Raw genomic sequence first — 10,482 nt, 5'->3', positions numbered from 1 at the left:
CTGAGATGTTCCACCACTACTGCTGACAGCTCGTTCTACACTCTCAGTACCCTTTCAGTGAAGAAATTCCCCCTCACTCTCCCCTTAAACATTTCACCCTTCACCTTTAACCTATGATCTCCAATTCTAACCTCACTAATCATCAGTAGAAAAAGCCTGCTTGCATTTACCCAATCTACACCCCTCATAATTTTGTATACCACTACTAAATCTCCTTTATTCTCTTAGAATAAAGTCCCAACCAATTTGACATTTCTCTATAACTCAGGTCCTTAAGATGCGCAACATCCCTGTAAATTTCCTCTGTATTCTTTCAAGTTTATTGTTTTTCCTGCAGGGTGGTGACCAAAATGAAAACAGTACTCCAAATTTGGCCTTACCAACATCTTATACGACTTCAACATAGCATCCAAAGTCCTGCACTCAATGCTTTGATTTAAGAAGGCCAAAGTACCAAAAATTCTCTTTATGACACTATCTAGGCACTTTTTAGTTATTCTGGATCTGTATTCTCATTTCCCTCTGTTCTACTGCACCTCAGTGCCCCACTGTTTACTGTGTAAGTCCTAGCTTGGTTTGTCCTTACAAAGTGCAACACCTCACACCTGTCTGCATTAAATTCTGTCATTTATCAGTCCATTTTTCCAGCTGGTCCAGATACTACTGCAAATATTGGTAGCCTTCCTAGCTGTCTACTACAACCTTGGTGTCATCTACAAATTTGCTGATCCTGGTTATCACATTTTCATCTATATTAATGATATGAATGATAAACAACAACGGACCCAGAAATGGTCCCTGTGGCACATCACTAGTCATAGGCCTCCAATCCAAGAGACATCCATCAACTACCACTCTCTGGCATCACCCATGAAGACAATTTCTAATACAATATACTACCTCATCTTGAATGCCAAGTTGCTTAACCTTCTTGACTAATCTACCATGCGGGACTTTGTCAAAGGCCTTGCTGAAGTCCATGTAGACAATATCTGGCCTTCATCAATTTTCCTGATAACTTCCTCGAAAAGCTAAGATGAGTTACCATGCACAAAGCCATGTTGACTATCCCTAATCAATCCCTATCTATCCAAATATTTGTATATCTAGTCTCTTAGAATACCTTCCAATTACTTACCCACTACTGATATCAGGCTCACTGGTTTCCAATTTCCTGGCTAATTCTGACAGTCTTCCTTAAACAATGGAAGAAGATTAACTATCCAACAATCCTCCAGCACCTTACCTCTGCTAAGGCCCCTCCATTTCTGCACTAGCCTCCCACAAGGTCCAAGAGAGCATCTTGTCAGGCAATTTGTCTCAAGGCATTAAACACCTCCTCCTCAGTAATCTGTATACAGTCCATGCAGTCTATGACATCAATATCATGTTGCCTCATTTCTATATTCTGTGCCCATCTCCCGAGTGTACAGAACTGAGGCAACAAATCTATTGAAGTTCTCACCCACCTCTTTCGACTCTAAGGAGAGATGACCATGCTGATCTTCAATAGGATCAATTAGCAAGGAGGAGGTGCTTGCTATCCTTTTGCTCTCCATATATCTGTAGAAACCCTTGAGATTCTCCTTCACCTTGGCTGCCAGAGCAACCTCAAGCCTCTTTTAGCCCTCCTAACTTCATTCTTAAAATAAATTTAAATGATTTAACATGCTTCATACCAAGCTTTTAATTGTTAGTAACCCAAGGACAGTTTTTTGAAAGAAAGGGTCAATAACATATAGAGTAGGAGTTAATTCTAGGGTAATGTTACTAAGTAAATCTCATACTTGTTACTAAAGTGCATTCCACAAGACCCACAAATCTTTTCCTTGATGAATTCTGGTATTCAATATGAAACTGTTTCCTTAAATGGTACTGTAATTAAAATGGTAGAATTTTAAGCCATAGTAGCAAGGGCTGCAACAAATTAAAGTTTCATACATTACCCATAACCTTTTTTTTAAAACGATCAACCTAAGAACAGATTATCATTACACAGTATATTTTCAGAATTTCACATTTACAAAAAAATAAATGAAAAACTAGAGTTTAATTGGACAAAAATGGAGAAATTTGAAACAACAACTTAAGCTTTGACCAAAAAGTTAGTGCTAGCTTTTTGGGAAATACTTCAAAGCTCAAAGTAAATAATTAAAGTACATATATGTTACTATATAAGTCCTGAGATTCATTTTCTTGGGGGCAATCACATTAAATGAAAGAAACACTTGAATCTAAGGGGGTCCAATATCCTTGTGGGCAAGTTTGCAAGAGCTGTTGGGAGTGGTTTAAATTAATATAGCAGGGGGATAGGAACCAGTATGATAGAGCTGAGGAACAGCCAGCAGGTTTACAAGTAGATGATGGATTTAGAATGAATGTAAGGAAGGACAAGCCAATGATTGGATACAATGCAGACTGAGCAAAGATTTAAGTTGTACCACAGAGGCAAAATTCATAAGGGTGAAGAATTCAGAACTGAAAAGGCTGTATTTAAATGCACATAGCATTTGAAATAAGGTGAAGGAACTCATGGCACAATTAGAGATTTGTTGGTGTGATGTGGGCATCACTGAGTCATGGCTGAAAGAAGGTCATAGTTGGGAGTTTAACATCAAAGGAGATACTTTGTATCGAAAGGACAGGCAGAAAGGCATAGACAGTGGTATGGCTCTGTAGATAAGAGATAGAATTACATCTTTAGAATGAGGTGACATAGGGTCAGAGAATGTCGAATCTTTGTGGGTGGAGTTAAAAAATGCAAGGGTTAAAAAAGCATAATGGGAATCATATAGGCTGCCAAATAGTAGCCAAAATGTGGGGTTGAGATTGCAAAGAGAGGAAAGGGTATGTAATAAGGCTAATGTCACAATTGTAAAGGGGAACTTCAATATGCAAGGGCGGGGGGTTGGGAAAATCAGCTTGGTGTCAGATCGCAAGAGAGGGAATTTGTTGAATGCCTACAAGATGGCTTTTTAAGAGTAGCTTGTGCTTGAGCCTACTATGGGAAAGGTCATCTTAGATTGAGTGTTGTGTAATAACCCAGGTCTTAGTAGTCAGCTTAATGTAAAGGAACCCTTATGAGGCAGTGATCACAATATGATTGAATTCATAATGAAACTTGAAAGAGAGAAGCATAAGTCACATGTATCAGTATCACAATGGAATAAAGGGAATTACAGAGGCATGAGAGAGAAGCTTGCCCGGGTGGATTGGAGGGGGATACTGGGGATGGGGGCAGAACAGATGTGGCTGAAGTTTCCAGGAATAATTCACAAGGTGCAGGTGTCCCACTGAAGAAGTTCTCAGATGGCAGGGATAGTCAACTGTGGCTGACAAGCTAAGTCAAGGACTGCATAAAAGCCAAGGAAAAGGCATATATGGTAGCAAAAGTTGGGAAGCTGGTGATTGGGAAACATTTAAAATCCAAGAAAAAGCAACTAAAAAAGCTACAAGGGAAAAGATAAAATATGAGGGGAAACTAGCTGATAATATAAAGTTTCTCAGTAATATAAAGAGTAAGAGGGAGGTGAGAGTTGATATTGGACCATTGGAAAATTATGCTGGTGAGGTAGTAATGGAGGACAAAGAAATGGCAGTTGAACTTAATAGGTACTTTGCATCAGTCTTCACTGTGGAAGACACTAGTTGGATGCTAGAGGTCTATGCATGTCAGGGAGCAGGAGTGAGTGCCATTGCTATTACAAAGGAAAAACTGCTAGGCAAACTGAAAGGTACTTCAGTATTTTAGTTTCAATATAATTATGGAGAAGGATAGAACTGGACCCAGGGTTGAGATTTTTGATTGGTGAAAGGCTAACCTTCAGGAGATGCTAAAGGATTTAGAAGGAGTCGATTGGGACAATTTGTTTTATGGGAAGGATATAATAGAGAAATGGAGGTCATTTAAAGGTGAAATTTTGAGGGTACAGAATCCTTATGTTCCTGTTAGGTTGAAAGGAAAGGTTAAAAGTTTGAGAGAGCCTTAGTTTTCAAGGGATACTGGGAACTTGGTTCAGAAAAAGAGAGAGATCTACAACAAATATAGGCAGCTTGGAGTAAATGAGGTGCTCGTGTGCAATATAAAGAATGTAAAAAGAATCTTAAGAAAGAAATTAGAAAAGCTAAAAGAAGCTATGAGGTTGCTTTGGCAAGTAAGGTGAAAATAAATCCAAAGGATCTCTACAGTTATATTAATAGCAAAAGGATAGTGAGGGATAAAATTGGTCCCTGAGAGAATCAGAGTGGATGGCTATGTGTGGAGCCAAAAGAGATGGGGGAGATTTTGAACAATTTCTATTCTTCAGTATTCACTAAGGAGAAAGATATTGAATTGTGTAAGGCAAGGGAAACAAGTAGGGTAGTTATGGAAACTACGATGATCAAAGAAGAGGAAGTACTGGTGCTTTTAAGGAATATAAAAGTGGATAAGTCTCCGGGTCCTGACAGTATATTCCCTGGGACCTTGAGGGAAGTTAGTGTGGAAATAGCAGGGGCTCTGACAGAAATATTTCAAATGTCATTAGAAACAAGGATGGTGCCGGAGGATTGGCGCATTGCTCATGTTGATCCATAGTTTAAAAAGGGTTCTAAGAGTAAACCTAGCAATTATCGGCCTGTGAGTTTGACATCAGTGGTGGGTAAATTAATGGAAAGTATTCTGAGGGATGGTATATATAATTAACTGGATAGACAGGGTCTGATTAGGAACAGTCAACATGGATTTGTGCGTGGAAAGCCATGTTTGACAAATCTTATTGAATTTTTTGAAGATGTTACTAGGAAAGTTGACAAGGGTAAAGTGGTGGATGTTGTCTACATGGACTTCAGTAAGGCCTTTGATAAGGTTCCACACGGAAGATTAGTTAGGAAGGTTCAATCATTAGGTATTAATATTGAAGTAGTAAAATGGATTCAGCAGTGGCTGGATGGGAGACGACAGAGAGTAGTGGTGGATAACTGTTTGTCAGGTTGGAGGCCGGTGACTAGTAGTGTGCCTCAAGGATCTGTACTGGGTCCAATGTTATTTGTCATATACATTAATGATCTGGATGATGGGGTGGTAAATTGGATTAGTAAGTATGCAGATGATACTAAGATAGGTTGAGTTGTGGATAATGAAGTAGGTTTTCAAAGCTTGGAGAGAGATTTAGGCCAGTTAGAAGAGTGGGCTGAAAGATGGCAGATGGAGTTTAATGCTGATAAATGTGAGGTGCTACGTTTTGGTAGGACTAATCAAAATAGGACAGACATGGTAAATGGTAGAGCATTGAAGACTGCAGTAGAACAGAGGTATCTAGGAATAATTGTGCATAGTTCCCCGAAGGTGGAATCTCATGTGGATAGGGTGGTGAAGAAAGCTTTTGGTATGCTGGCCTTTATAAATCAGAGCATTGAGTATAGGAGTTGGGATGTAATGTTGAAATTGTACAAGGGATTGGTAAGGCCAAATTTGGAGTATTGTGTACAGTTCTGGTCACCGAATTATAGGAAAGATGTCAACAAAATTGAGAGAATACAGAGAAGATTTCCTAGAATGTTACCTGGGTTTCATCTCTTAAGTTACAGAGAAAGGTTGAACAAGTTGAGTCTTTATTCTTTGGAGCGTAGAAGGTTGAGGGGGGACTTGATAGAGGTATTTAAAATTATGAGGGGGATAGATAGAGTTGATGTGGATAGGCTTTTTCCATTGAAAGTGGGGGAGATTCAAACAAGAGGACATGAGTTGAAAGATAAAGGGCAAAAGTTCAGGGGTAACATGAGGGGGAACTTCTTTACTCAGAGAGTGGTAGCTGTGTGGAACGAGCTTCCAGCAGAAGTGGTTGAGGCAGGTTCAATGTTGTCATTTAAAGTTAAATTGGATAGCTATATGGACAAGAAAGGAATGGAGGGTTATGGGCTGAGTCCAGGTCGGTGGGACTAGGTGAGAGTAAGAGTTCGGCATGGACTAGAAGGGCCAAGATGGCCTTATTTCCGTGCTGTGATTGTTATATGGTTATATGGTATTAAGGTGGATAAGTAACCTGGATCAGATGGACGACATCCCAGAATCCTGAGGGAGGTTGCTGAAGAAATAACGGATGCATTGGTCATGATCTTTCAAGAGTCACTTGATTATGGCACGGCTCCAAAGGACTGGAAAGTTGCAAATGCCACTCCACTCTTTAAGAAGGGAGGAAGACAAAAGAGAGGAAATAATAGGCCTGTTAACCGAACCTCAGAGGTTGGGAAAGTGTTGGAGTCTATTATTAAGGAGAAGGTTTCAGGGTACTTGGAGACTAATAAAATAAGTCAAAAGCCAGCAGGGTTTTTGTCAAGGGAAATCTTACCCACCACGTCTGTTAGAATACTTCGAGAAAGTAACAGGCAGGGTGGACAAAGGAGAGGCAGTGGATCTCATTTACTTAGATTTTCAGAGGGCATTTTATAAGGTGCCTCACATGAGGTTGCTTTATAAGATAAAACCCTATGGCATTACAAGAGATATACTAGCATGGATAGAGGAATAGCTGACAGGTAGGAGACAGTGAGAGGGAATAAAGGAGGCCTTTTCTGGTTGGCTGCCAGTGACTAGTGGTATTCCTCAGGAGTCAGTTTTGGGACTGCTACTTTTTACATTGTTTGTCAGTGGCTTAGATAATGGAATTGATGGGTTTGTGCAAAGTTTGCAGATGATACGAAAATAGGTGGAGGGGTAGGTAGTGCTGAGGAGGCAAAACGATTGCAGCAGAACTTAGACAAATTGGAAGAATGGGCAAAAAAGTGGCAGATGGAATACAGTGTTGGGAAATGTATGATAATGCATTTTGGTAGGAGGAACAATAGTGCAGACTATTATCTAAATGGGGAGAAAATTCAAATACCAGAGGTGCAAAGGGACTTAGGAGTCCTCATTCAAATCTCCCAGAAGGTTAATTCACAGAAACACATACAAAGTGCTGGAGGAATTCAGCCCGCTAGGCAGCATGTATAGAAAACAGTACAGTTGGTGTTTCGGGCTGAGACGCTTCAGCAGGCCTGGAGAAGAAAAGATGGATCTGTAAACGTCAGGAGCTGTTAACTGCAAATGAACTGTACAATAGTTAATAAATAGTTAATAAACAAATACCAATAAATAACGAGCACAAAATATTAAGATAAAAAATTCCTTAAGCGAGTGAAGTTACTCCCTTTTGCTCAAAGGCCTGATGGCTGAGAGGTAGTAACTGTTCTTGAACCTGGTGGGGCAAATCCAGTGGCAACTGTACCTTCTACCTGATGGCAGTAGCAAGAAAAGAGCATGGCCTGGGTGGTGAGGAACTTTGATGACGTATGTTGCTTTCTTCTGGCAAATTTTCATGTAGATGTGCTCAATGGTTGGGTGGGTTTTACCCGTGATGTACTGGGCCAACCCCTAAATCTGCAAATACAAAGAGGAAAAAAAAAGTAATAATAATTTTTAAAAAAGCAACAAATATTGATGAGATAAAGAGTCATTGAAAGTGAGTCCTGTTCAGTGATGTGGTGAGTGAAGTTATCCCATCTGATTCAAAAGTCTGATATTTTAAGGATAATAACTGTTCCTGGACCTGATGGAGCAGGTCCTGAGGCTCCGATACCTTCTTCCTAATGGCAGCAATGAGATGAGAGCATGGCCTAGATGGTAGGGCTCCTTGATGATGGGTGCTGCTTTCCTGTTCCATGTGGATGTGGTCAATGCTAGAGAGGGTTTTACCCATAATGGATTGGGTCATATCTGCTACTTTTTGTAGGTTTTCCATTCAAGGGAATTGGTGCTTCCACACCAGGCCGTGATGCAACCAGCCAATATACTCCCCACCACACATCTATAGAAGTTTGTCAAAATTTTAGATGACATGCTGAATCCTTGCAAAGTTGTAAGTAACTAGTGGCACTGCCATGCTTTCTTTGTAATGTTGTACCCAAGATTCTCTGAAATGGTGACACCGAGGTATTTATTGTTGCTGACCCTCACCACCTCTGATGCCCTGATGAGGATTGGCTCATGGACCACTAGTCTGCTCCTCTCAAAGTCAAGTATCTGCTCCTTGGTCTTGCTGACAATGAGTGAGAGGTTATTGTAGCACCACTCGGCCAGATTTTCAACACAACATACTCTGCGGATGCTGGGGTCAAAGCAACACTCACAACACGCTGGAGGAACTCAGCAGGTCGGGCAGCATCCGCGGAAACGTTTAGTCAACGTTTCGGGCCGAAACCCTTCATCGGGACTGAAGAGGGAAGGGCCAGATTTTCAACCTCCTTCCTATGTGTTGAATCATCACCACCTTAGATTCAGCATATGACAGCTGTGTCAACAGCAAACTTGAATATGGCATTGGAGCTATACTTAGCCACACAGTCATAAGTGTAAAGCGAGTAGAGCAGGCTTAGTACACAACTTTGTGGTGCACCTGTGTTGAGGGAGATTGTGGAGGAGATGCTGTTGTCAATCTGACCTGAGTGGGGTCTGCAAGTGAAGAAATCCAAGATTCAATTGCACAAGGAGGTATTGAGGCCAAGGTCTTGAAGCTTTTTGATTAGTTCTGAGGGGATCATAGTATCGAATGCTGAGTTGGTCAATAAAGACATCCTGTATAAACAATAATGCATACATCAGATGTTCTAAAGGTGAGTGAAGTCAATGAGATGGCATCCGCTGTTAACCTGGTGTGATGGTACGCAAATTGGAGTGGGGATCCAAGTCCCTTCACGTGCAGGAGTTGGTATGTTTCATGACCAACCTCTCAAAACACTTTAACGCTGTGGGTAAGTGTACTGGACAACAGTCATTGAAGCAGTTTACCACATTCTTCTTAGGCACTGGTATAATTGAAGCCCGTTTATAGCAGGTGGATAACTCAGACTGCTGAAGTGAGAGGTTAAAGATATCAATGGAAACTCCAGCCTGGTGATCAGCGCAGGTCTTTAATACCTGGCCAAGTACCCTGTCTAGGCCAGATGCTTTCTGTAGGTTCACCCTTCTGAAGGATGCCCTCACAGGGTCATTTGGGGTTGAAGGAGTTTGTGAATGTGCCTTCATGTTGAGATGGTCAAAACGAGCATAAAAGGCATTGAGCTCATCTGGGACCAAAGCCTTGTTGTCACCTATGTCATCTGGTTTCACTGTAAGAGATTCAAAATAAAGCATCAATATAATTATTCAACTTTGCCAGTTCTTCAGGAGTCAGAAAGGAAGACTGAGTGGCAGCAACTTTGTGGAATAGAATCAAGAGGACAAATGTTTAATTATCAAAGTAAACTCTGGAGGGCTTGAAGAAAATGTTCCTAAAATGCCGGCTCCAGGATGGGATGAAACTTGGCCTGATGGGAAAGAAAGACAGCAGAATGGATTCACTCAATCTTCCTGACAAGTTCACGAGCACCCAGAATCTGTTTATACACCTGGATATCTCTACTTTCAGGAAGGAAAACAATTCATTTAACCAATGGAAAAAAAACTGCTGAAAGGACTCTGCGAATGAAATGTCTTGGAGGCGTTTGTATCTTGGTGTTTGGGTGACAAGGTCTTGATCCAAATTGTCAACCATCCCTTAACAGTTACAGATACCGCTGGATCTGCTTAGGTTCTCCACCATCTGCATTCTCGTGTCTTTCACAGAACCAATGTGCGAGACGCACAAATCATCTCACTTTCCTTTTACAATGATATCACAGATTGTAGATTCCAGGAGAAGGAAACCAGAGGTCCATGAGCCAGCAATCATTGGAGAATCAGAGGTGGCGAGGGTCAGTAACTGTCCTAGCTGTCAACATCTCAGAGGACTGTCCTGAAACCACCTTATAATTACTATTGTAAAGAAAGCATAACAGCACCTTTACTTTTTCAGGAGTCTGAGGAGGTTCAGCATGTCATCAAAAACTTTAGCAAACTTCTGTAGATGTGTGGTGAAGTGTGCTGAATGGCTGCATTACGGTCTGGTATGAGAACACCAATGCTACAAAAGGTAGAGGAACAACACACATCAAAGTTGCTGGTGAACGCAGCAGGCCGGGCAGCATCTCTAGGAAGAGGTACAGTCGATGTTTCAGGCCGAGACCCTTCGTCAGGACTAACTGAAGGAAGAGTGAGTAAGAGATTTGAAAGTGGGTGGGGGAGGGGGAGATCCAAAATGAAAGGAGAAGGCAGGAGGGGGAGGGATGGAGCCAAGAGCTGGACAGGTGATTGGCAAAGGGGATATGAGAGGATCATGGGACAGGAGGTCCGGGGAGAAAGACAAGGTGGGGGTGGAACCCAGAGGATGGGCAAGTGTATAGTCAGAGGGACAGAGGGAGAAAAAGGAGAGTGAGAGAAAGAATGTGTGTATAAAAAGAAATAACGGATGGGGTACAAGGGGGAGGTGGGGCATTAGCGGAAGTTGGAGAAGTCAATGCTCATGCCATCAGGTTGGAGGCTACCCAGACGGAATATAAGGTCTTGCTCCTGCCACCTGAGTGTGGCTTCATCTTTACAGTAGAGGA

This window comes from Mobula birostris, chromosome 2 (assembly GCF_030028105.1).
Source record: "Mobula birostris isolate sMobBir1 chromosome 2, sMobBir1.hap1, whole genome shotgun sequence".
Lineage (NCBI taxonomy): Eukaryota > Metazoa > Chordata > Chondrichthyes > Myliobatiformes > Myliobatidae > Mobula > Mobula birostris.
This window is presented reverse-complemented; position numbering follows the sequence as displayed.